This window comes from Atractosteus spatula, chromosome 25, assembly GCF_055471065.1.
Source record: "Atractosteus spatula isolate fAtrSpa1 chromosome 25, fAtrSpa1.hap1, whole genome shotgun sequence".
Taxonomy (NCBI): domain Eukaryota; kingdom Metazoa; phylum Chordata; class Actinopteri; order Semionotiformes; family Lepisosteidae; genus Atractosteus; species Atractosteus spatula.
Genome location: NC_142730.1, coordinates 6,525,134 through 6,534,752, shown reverse-complemented (window position 1 = coordinate 6,534,752; position 9,619 = coordinate 6,525,134).

The window sequence follows — 9,619 nt, the reverse complement described above, 5'->3', positions numbered from 1 at the left end:
AACATAGAGGATGCTTGATGGCATGGCTGTGTTTTAGGACAGAAGTGAAATGTAGGAAAAGTGTTATTTTAATGTTCTCTTCACATTTTTTTTCTTGCATATATGGCTCTATATACTGCATTGCCCTAAATGGGGGTATTGTCTAAATCCCCGAAAAGCAAAAGAGTGAAAGAAAGTGTTTAAATGTCTCATTCTGTTGCATTTGGCATTGAATGCACTGGCATTTTAATAGGTGTAACTAAAATTTATTGAGTTTTCCAGACTCTTATGCTATTTAACGCTGATACCATGCTCATGGAGAGCACCATTCCACACAAAATTTGCAATAACAGAATACTTGTCAAAAAGTGAAATTGTACCACAGTTGATACATTTTGTTAGTTGTGGCAAGGCTGCTAAGTCATTCCAGACTAATACTTTGATGCCCTGGGTTATATTTTCTGCTTAAATGAGAGTTAGGTTGCATTGATGAAGACACTGGAGAGGCTGGTCTTATCCCACCTGAGACCCCTGGTCAGCTCATCACTGGACACCCTACAGTTTGCCTACCAGCCCAGTGTTGGTGTGGAGGATGCGATCATCTACATGCTGCAAAGGGCCTACTCACACCTGGACAGGGCTGGCAACACTGTAAGGATCATGTTTTTCGACTTCTCCAGTGCCTTCAATACCATCCAGCCCTTACTTCTAAGGAGGAAGCTGGAGGAGATGCAAGTCGATGCCTCCACGACCTCGTGGATCACTGACTACCTGACAGGCAGACCACAGTCTGTGAGACTTCAGAACTGTGTGTCTGAACAGGTAGTGAGTAACACAGGGGCACCTCAAGGGACAGTTCTTTCTCCATTCCTCTTCACCCTCTATACTTCGGACTTTAAGTACAACTCAAAGTCATGCCACCTGCAGAAGTTCTCAGATGACTCTGCAATTGTGGGATGTATCAAGGGTGAGCAGGAGGAGGAGTACAGAGGACTGGTCAGCAGCTTTGTGGAGTGGTGTGGGGTGAACCACTTGGAACTGAATGTGACGAAGACAAAGGAACTGGTGGTAGATTTCAGGAGGAAAAAGGTCAAACCTACTCCTGTCTACATCCATGGGAGTGGCGTGGAGATGGTGGACTCGTACAAGTACCTGGGAGTGCACATCGACGATAGACTGGAATGGTCTAAGAACATCGAGGCCATCTATAAGAAGGGACAGAGCCGACTCTACTTCTTGAGGAGGCTCAGGTCCTTCAATGTGTGTAGTAAGATGCTACACATGTTCTATCAGTCGGTGGTAGCGAGTGCCATTTTCTACGCAGTGGTGTGCTGGGGCTCGGGGATTAGAGCAGTAGATTCCAAAAGGCTGAACAAGCTCATCAGGAGAGCAAGCTCTGTCATTGGGTTTGACCTGGACTCCTTGGAGGTAGTGGCTGAGAGGAGAATGAGGTCCAAACTAGAGGCCATCATGGACAACTTCTCCCATCCCCTCTTTGACAGGCTGGCAGGAATGAAGAGCACGTTCAGCAATAGACTGATTCATCCACGGTGCGACAGGGAGCGCTACAGGAGGTCATTCTTGCCGTCTGCCATAAGACTGTACAACGCATCCACCTTGCGTCTTGGCAGAGGCAACATCGACAGTGACCTGTTTCTGGACTAAACGCATCTACACATCTACTGCTACATCTGTTCTCTTTCTTTTTCTTTTTCTTTTTCCCGTTTACAACCACTTTTTGTGCAATATATGCCAGGGACCTGTGCAATACATTTATATTTATATCTATAGTTACATCTATATTTATATTCATATGTGTGATATGAGTGTGATACGATTTTCTGTGTACTGTTCTGTTCTAGTTTGTTCGTGTGCGTCCGGACTGTGAGTAACTCTTGTATTGTATTGTATGTATTGTACTATTATTATATAATTCGTTACACTGTGGCTGTGTTGTGTGTGTGAAGCTGCTGTTGCACTGCAATTTCCCTCACGGGATCAATAAAGTATCTATCTATCTATCTTGAGGAAAATCTGAGCCCTAACCCTAACTGCCCAAACCCTTAGCTAGGGTTAGGGTTAGCATTATTAGAAAACATAGAGGATGTTTGATGGCATGGCTGTGTTTTAGGACAGAAGTGAAATGTAGGAAAAGTGTTATTTTAATGTTCTCTGCACATTTTGTTTCTTGCATATATGGCTCTATATACTGCATTGCCCTAAATGGGGATATTGTCTCAATCCCCGAAAAGCAAAAGATTGAAAGAAAGTGTTTAAATGTCTTATTCTGTTGCATTTGGCATTGAATGTAGTGGCATTTTAATAGGTGTAGCTAAAATTTATTGAGTTTTCCAGACTCTTAAGCTGTTTAACGCTGATACCATGCTCATGGAGAGCACCATGCCACACAAAATTTGCAATAACAGAATACTTGTCAAAAAAGGAAATTGTACCACAGTTGATTCATTTTGTTAGTTGTGGCAAGGCTGCTAAGTCATTCCAGACTAATACTTTGATGCTCTGGGTTTTATTTTCTGCTTAAATGAGAGTTAGGTTGCATTGAAGAAAATCTGAGCCCTAACCCTAACTGCCCAAACCCTAAGCTAGGGTTAGGGTTAGCATTATTAGAAAACATAGAGGATGTTTGATGGCATGGCTGTGTTTTAGGACAGAAGTGAAATGTAGGAAAAGTGTTATTTTAATGTTCTCTGCACATTTTTTTTCTTGCATATATGGCTCTATATACTGCATTGCCCTAAATGGGGATATTGTCTAAATCCCCGAAAAGCAAAAGATTGAAAGAAAGTGTTTAAATTTCTCATTCTGTTGCATTTGGCATTGAATGCACTGGCATTTTAATAGGTGTAGCTAAAATTTATTGAGTTTTCCAGACTCTTAAGCTATTTAACGGTGATACCATGCTCATGGAGAGCACCATTCCACACAAAATTTGCAATAACAGAATACTTGTCAAAAAGTGAAATTGTACCACAGTTGATACATTTTGTTAGTTGTGGCAAGGCTGCTAAGTCATTCCAGACTAATACTTTGATGCCCTGGGTTATATTTTCTGCTTAAATGAGAGTTAGGTTGCATTGAGGAAAATCTGAGCCCTAACCCTAACTGCCCAAACCCTTAGCTAGGGTTAGGGTTAGCATTATTAGAAAACATAGAGGATGTTTGATGGCATGGCTGTGTTTTAGGACAGAAGTGAAATGTAGGAAAAGTGTTATTTTAATGTTCTCTGCACATTTTTTTTTCTTGCATATATGGCTCTATATACTGCATTGCCCTAATTGGGGATATTGTCTAAATCCCCGAAAAGCAAAAGATTGAAAGAAAGTGTTTAAATGTCTCATTCTGTTGCATTTGGCATTGAATGCACTGGCATTTTAATAGGTGTAGCTAAAATTCATTGAGTTTTCCAGACTCTTAAGCTGTTTAACGCTGATACCATGCTCATGGAGAGCACCATTCCACACAAAATTTGCAATAACAGAATACTTGTCAAAAAATGAATTTGTTTCACAGTTGATATATTTTGTTAGTTGTGGCAAGGCTGCTAAGTCATTCAAGTCTAATACTTTGATGCCCTGGGTTATATTTTCTGCTTAAATGAGAGTTAGATTGCATTGAAGAAAATCTGAACCCTAACCCTAACTGCCCAAACCCTTAGCTAGGGTTAGGGTTAGCATTATTAGAAAACATAGAGGATGTTTGATGGCATGGCTGTGTTTTAGGACAGAAGTGAAATGTGGGAAAAGTGTTATTTTAATGTTCTCTGCACATTTTTTTTTCTTGCATACAGTGGTGTGAAAAAGTGTTTGCCCCCTTCCTGATTTCTTTTTTTTTTGCATGTTTGTCACACTGAAATGTTTCAGATCATCAAACAAATTGATATATTAGACAAAGATAACACAAGTAAACACAAAATGCAGATTTTAAATGTAGGTTTTTATTATTAAGGGAAAAAAAAATCCAAACCTACATGGCCCTGTGTGAAAAAGTGATTGCCCCCCCCCTTGTTAAAACATAAATCAACTGTGGTTTATCACATCTTTGGAAAGCTCAATTGAATTTCAATTGTTCAATTTCTCTAGCCACACCCAGGCCTGATTACTGCCACACCTGTTCTCAATCAAGAAATCACTTAAATAGGACCTGCCTGACAAAGTGAAGTAGACCAAAAGATCCTCAAAAGCTAGACATCATGCTGCGATCCAAAGAAATTCAGGAACAAATGAGAAACAGAGTAATTGAGATTTATCAGTCTGGAAAAGGTTATAAAGCCATTTCTAAAGCTTTGGGACTCCAGCGAACCACAGTGAGAGCCATTATCCACAAATGGCGAAAACATGGAACAGTGGTGAACCTTCCCAGGAGTGGCTGGCCGACCAAAATTACCCCAAGAGCGCAGCGACGACTCATCCAAGAGGTCACAAAAAACCCCACAACAACATCCAAAGAACTGCAGGCTTCACTTGCCTCAGTTAAGGTCAGTGTTCATGACTCCACCATAAGAAAGAGACTGGGCAAAAATGGCCTGCATGGCAGAGTTCCAAGATGAAAACCACTGCTGAGCAAAAAGAACATAAAGGCTCGTCTCAGTTTTGCCAGAAAACATCTTGATGATCCCCAAGACTTTTGGGAAAATACTCTGTGGACTGACGTGACAAAAGTTGAACTTTTTGGAAGGTGTGTGTCCCATTACATCTGGCGTAAAAGTAACACAGCGTTTCAGAAAAGGAACATCATACCAACAGTAAAATATGGTGGTGGTAGTGTGATGGTCTGGGGCTGTTTTGCTGCTTCAGGACCTGGAAGACTTGCTGTGGTAAATGGAACCATGAATTCTGCTGTCTACCAAAAAATTCTGAAGGAGAATGTCCGGCCATCTGTTCGTGACCTCAAGCTGAAGCGCACTTGGGTTCTGCAGCAGGACAATGATCCAAAACACACCAGCAAGTCCACCTCTGAATGGCTTAAGAAAAACAAAATGAAGACTTTGGAGTGGCGTAGTCAAAGTCCTGACCTGAATCCGATTGAGATGTTGTGGCATGACCTTAAAAAAGCGGTTAAGGCTCAAAAATCCTCCAATGTGGCTGAATTACAACAATTCTGCAAAGATGAGTGGGCCAAAATTCCTCCACAGCGCTGTAAAAGACTCATTGCCAGTTATCGCAAACGTTTGATTGCAGTTGTTGCTGCTAAGGGTGGCCCAACCAGTTATTGAGTTTAGGGGGCAATCACTTTTTCACACAGGGCCATGTAGGTTTGGATTTTTTTTTCCCTTAATTATAAAAACCTTCATTTAAAAACTGCATTTTGTGTTTACTTGTGTTATCTTTGTCTAATATTTTAATTTGTTTGATGATCTGAAACATTTCAGTGTGACAAACATGCAAAAAAATAAGAAATCAGAAAGGGGGCAAACACTTTTTCACACCACTGTATATGGCTCTATATACTGCATTGCCCTAAATGGGGATATTGTCTAAATCCCCGAAAAGCAAAAGATTGAAAGAAAGTGTTTAAATGTCTCATTCTGTTGCATTTGGCATTGAATGCACTGGCATTTTAACAGGTGTAAATAAACTTTATTGGGATTTCCAGACTCTTAAGCTATTTAACGCTGATACCATGCTCATGGAGAGCACCATTCCACACAAAATTTGCAATAACAGAATACTTATCAAAAAATGAAATTGTTTCATAGTTGATACATTTTGTTTGTTGTGGCAAGGCTGCTAAGGCCTTTCAGACTAATCTTTTTATGCCCTGGGTTATATTTTCTGCTTAAATGAGAGTTAGGTTGCATTGAGGAAAATCTGAGCCCTAACCCTAACTGCCCAAACCTTTAGCTAGGGTTAGGGTTAGCATTGTTAGAAAACATAGAGGATGTTTGATGGCATGGCTGTGTTTTAGGACTGAAGTGAAATTCAGGAAATGTGACATTTTTATATTGTCTTCACTTTTTTTTCTTGCATATATTGTAGAGGTAAAGAGGTATGGGATGTATGGTATTGTGTGGTGAAGCCTATCTCCAAATACTTTAGAACGATATCCTTTAACAAGAGGTGTCACGTACAGCCATGCCCAAAGCAAGGTAGCTCACTAAAGTGTACAATAGCTATGCCCCTGTTGGGATTTGAACCCGTAACCTCCCACTTGAGAGTCCCAAGCTGTTCTACACTGCCGTCCAGAGGAGAGGGAAGTACTCTAATTAAATGAGAAAATACATTGAAACAAATTGTGCTATATTCTGTACATACTGTAAACTTCAATATGTGCCTGAGGAGCAGTACCTGACAAAAGTCTTTGTGCAGCGTAAGGTGTAATCATCGCCACACAGCTCCCTACATGGACCGGAAGTTCACAGTTACTTGACATCATTATTCATTTTCCCTTTGTGTTTGGCCGCACGTTGTCATGAACTCGCACTGTGTTTGGTGTTGCGCAGTGGAATTAAGGAAAAGCTATTCTGTGCGATATAGGCAGTTTCTGTTTGTGTGTGTGTGTGTCTGCGCGTGTGTTCATTGTAGCAGGCAGGACGGTGATACTGTGTCACAACACGTCCGAGGATTGAAAACACAAATGCTGTAATCCGACACGGCGCCTCCACCCTCTTCAGGAACGAGGTGCACTGCAGGGTGAGATTTCAAAACCATTTCCACAGCAGGAAAGTCATCGTTACGCAAGGCGTGCGTGCGGTTTTCACAGCAGCAGGGGTAAGCACCCGGTTCGTGAGGTGATTCGTTGCAGGAGAACAATATATGCATGATGTCAGAAAATGATTTAATCGCTCAAGTTCAAGTGCAGTAGCTTTGCTCACTATTGCAGCATCTACAGTGTACAAAATTGGCAAAGGTCGCCGACAAAAAGTTCAAGATCGGAACTGGAACACCAGCTTGAGGAAACAAGTGGAAACTATGTGGAAGTGCACTTAGAACTAGGCACAAGAGCCCCTTCTTTACACAAAGGGTGGTGGGAGTGTGGAACAAGTTGCACAGCCATGATGTGGAAGCCGATACCCTGTTTTTTTCCAGAAATGTCTGGACAAGATCCTGGGATCAATAAGCTCCTATTAACCAATTGGGCTGGACAGGCCGGAGAGTGTGCTGCCCTTTTCAATAAGAGCAGTGGCAGCAGTGGTACCACCCTGTGCGCTGGTCAGTACTGGGACAGGAGGCCTGTGAGGAAAGTCAGGTCCCAGCTGTGAGGCCTGGGGGTGGACTAGCAGTTGGCGTTCTTCCTCTGGACACAGAATTACCAAACCAGAGACTACAGCTATTCTGTAGGGTATGTTTCAGATCCCAGGACACTGTGTGTGTGTGTGTGTGTGTGTGTGTGTGTGTGTGTGTGTGTGCCCTACCTTGCACCCGTTACTTGCTGGGATAGACTGCGACACTGAATTCAATGAATCAGAAAAGGGATGGATCTGCAATTTTAAAATAGAAATATCAAGGAATGGTAATTAAAAGATATAACGCAATACCCTGAATTGAATAGTTGGTAACTGAAAGTGAGCTGGTGTGATGCTTGGTTTGTCTGACAGATAAAACATTGTAATGAAGTCATTAGTCATTTACTTCACTGCGCCTCGCGTGTGTACAAGAAACCCGCCGGGGCCTGAATCTTGCGATTGATTTGACATATAATCTAATTTCTTTATGCATTAGTATGTATTAAGGTCAAACAAGACTCCAAGACGCAGCTTCGCTTTGTCAGAGTCTTTTCTCTGCTCGCAAGCCCGAAACTTGAGAGCCCACCTGCGCCTGCGGATGACGTCACCCGGTCGCTGTAGAAACCAGGTGAGAACGCCGCCGCCCCTCGCGCCTGGTCCGATTTCATTGCCATATTTAGCTCGAGCGGGGAGGAGGGACCGCGGCGCGCTCTCGCGGCTGGAATGCCGGGGAGCAGCAGCGCCGGCGTCACGTGGCTCAGACCCACGCAGCGCCCGGCTCATGTCCGCCCGTGGGAAACCAAGTTTTTAGCAAACAAACACCGCGGCCTTGAAAAGCAGAGCGGAGATAGGGCTGGGCCGAGCCTGTCGGGCGATGAGATTCACGCTCCCCCACCAGGAGCCTCGGAAATCGCTGTTTTGAAACGGTTGAGTTCGCAGACTGCAGACAGCAGGCGGCCCGTAACGTCGTGCAGACACGGCCAGACACAAACCAGACACGGCCCCCGTCCGCCCGTCCACACCCAGACCTCGCATCCCGGGACAGGCGGTCTGAGCCGAGCTCTCTGGAACACTCGGCTGTCTGCAAAAGAAGCACCTGAAACCGCAGCTCATGCTAGTTCAGTCAGCGCACAGAGGTCTGCTTGATCGAGTTAATCCGTCCAGTTAAGGCTGGGAAGGGAACTGGAGGATCCGGGGAAGAGTTTTTGGGAAACCCTTCACAGGCAGTGAATTTTAACGAAGTGAATGTCAGTGTAAAACAATTTTTTTTTCCCCTTTAACCTCATACATGTCATACAAATAAAGGGTATCGCACATTTTGATTTTCTGGATGCAAAACAGTTCTATACACACGTGATATCAGTGATCAGCTCCAAAAAAAAATATCTATCCATGTCTAATTAAGCGATTAGGCTAATTGATTAATTGGCTGCTCCGGTCAGACTCGGGTCAGCGGATGTGCTGTGATATCTGTCACACATCCGTGTTCGGATTCCTCTCTCCTCACATGGGGGTGTCAGGGCTGTTACACACGTCTCCCTGAGCTCCTGCATCTCCAAGACCAGGCTGAAGGACTTGGCCTTCTGGCACAGGAGAGGGTTAGAAACAAGCTCATGTGTAACACTCACACTGACGCACTCGTGTACATGCACTCACACACTCGCTCACACACAGATGCACTTGTGTACACATACAGTACACTTACACACACACTTGCACACTCGCTCACACTGACGCACTCGTGTACATACACTCACACACTCGCTCACACACGCAAACACACTTGTGTACATACACTCACACTCACTTGCACACTCGCTCACACACAGACGCACTTGTGCACACATACAGTACACTTACACACACACTTGCACACTCGCTCACACACTGACGCACTTGTGTACGTACACTCACACTCACTTGCACACTCGCTCACACACAAGCACAGAACTCACACACACACTCATGCACTCTCTTGCTCTGACTTGCTCTCACACTCACACGGACGCTCGCCTGGAGCAGGGTTGTATTAAGCTCGCAGGTGGGACAGGAATTCAGCGGGTCGAGTCACATCCTTGCTAGGACCAGGGTGGACGGCTGTGGACTAAGTGTCTGTCTCCTTCACCCCTCGCTTTCTCTCTCTCTCTCCTTCTGTCCCTCTCTCCGCACTCAGACCACGAGACCGAAACCGAGATTTAGGCTTCCTCTCCGTCCCTCTTGAATTCCCCTTCTGGGATTTCGGTGTAGGATGTGCAATTAAGGGAATGAGATCAGGAGTCCCAGCGGTCGTGTGGGGGTGGTAAAACTGAACTGGAGAAATCCACTGGTGCTTCATGCGCACACACACACACACACACACACACACACACACACACACACACCTTCTCTGCGGCACACTTTCTTTTTCCAGTGTGGGGGGCAGGGCAGTGGCCTGCTTTCCGAGAGCTCCGGATCTCT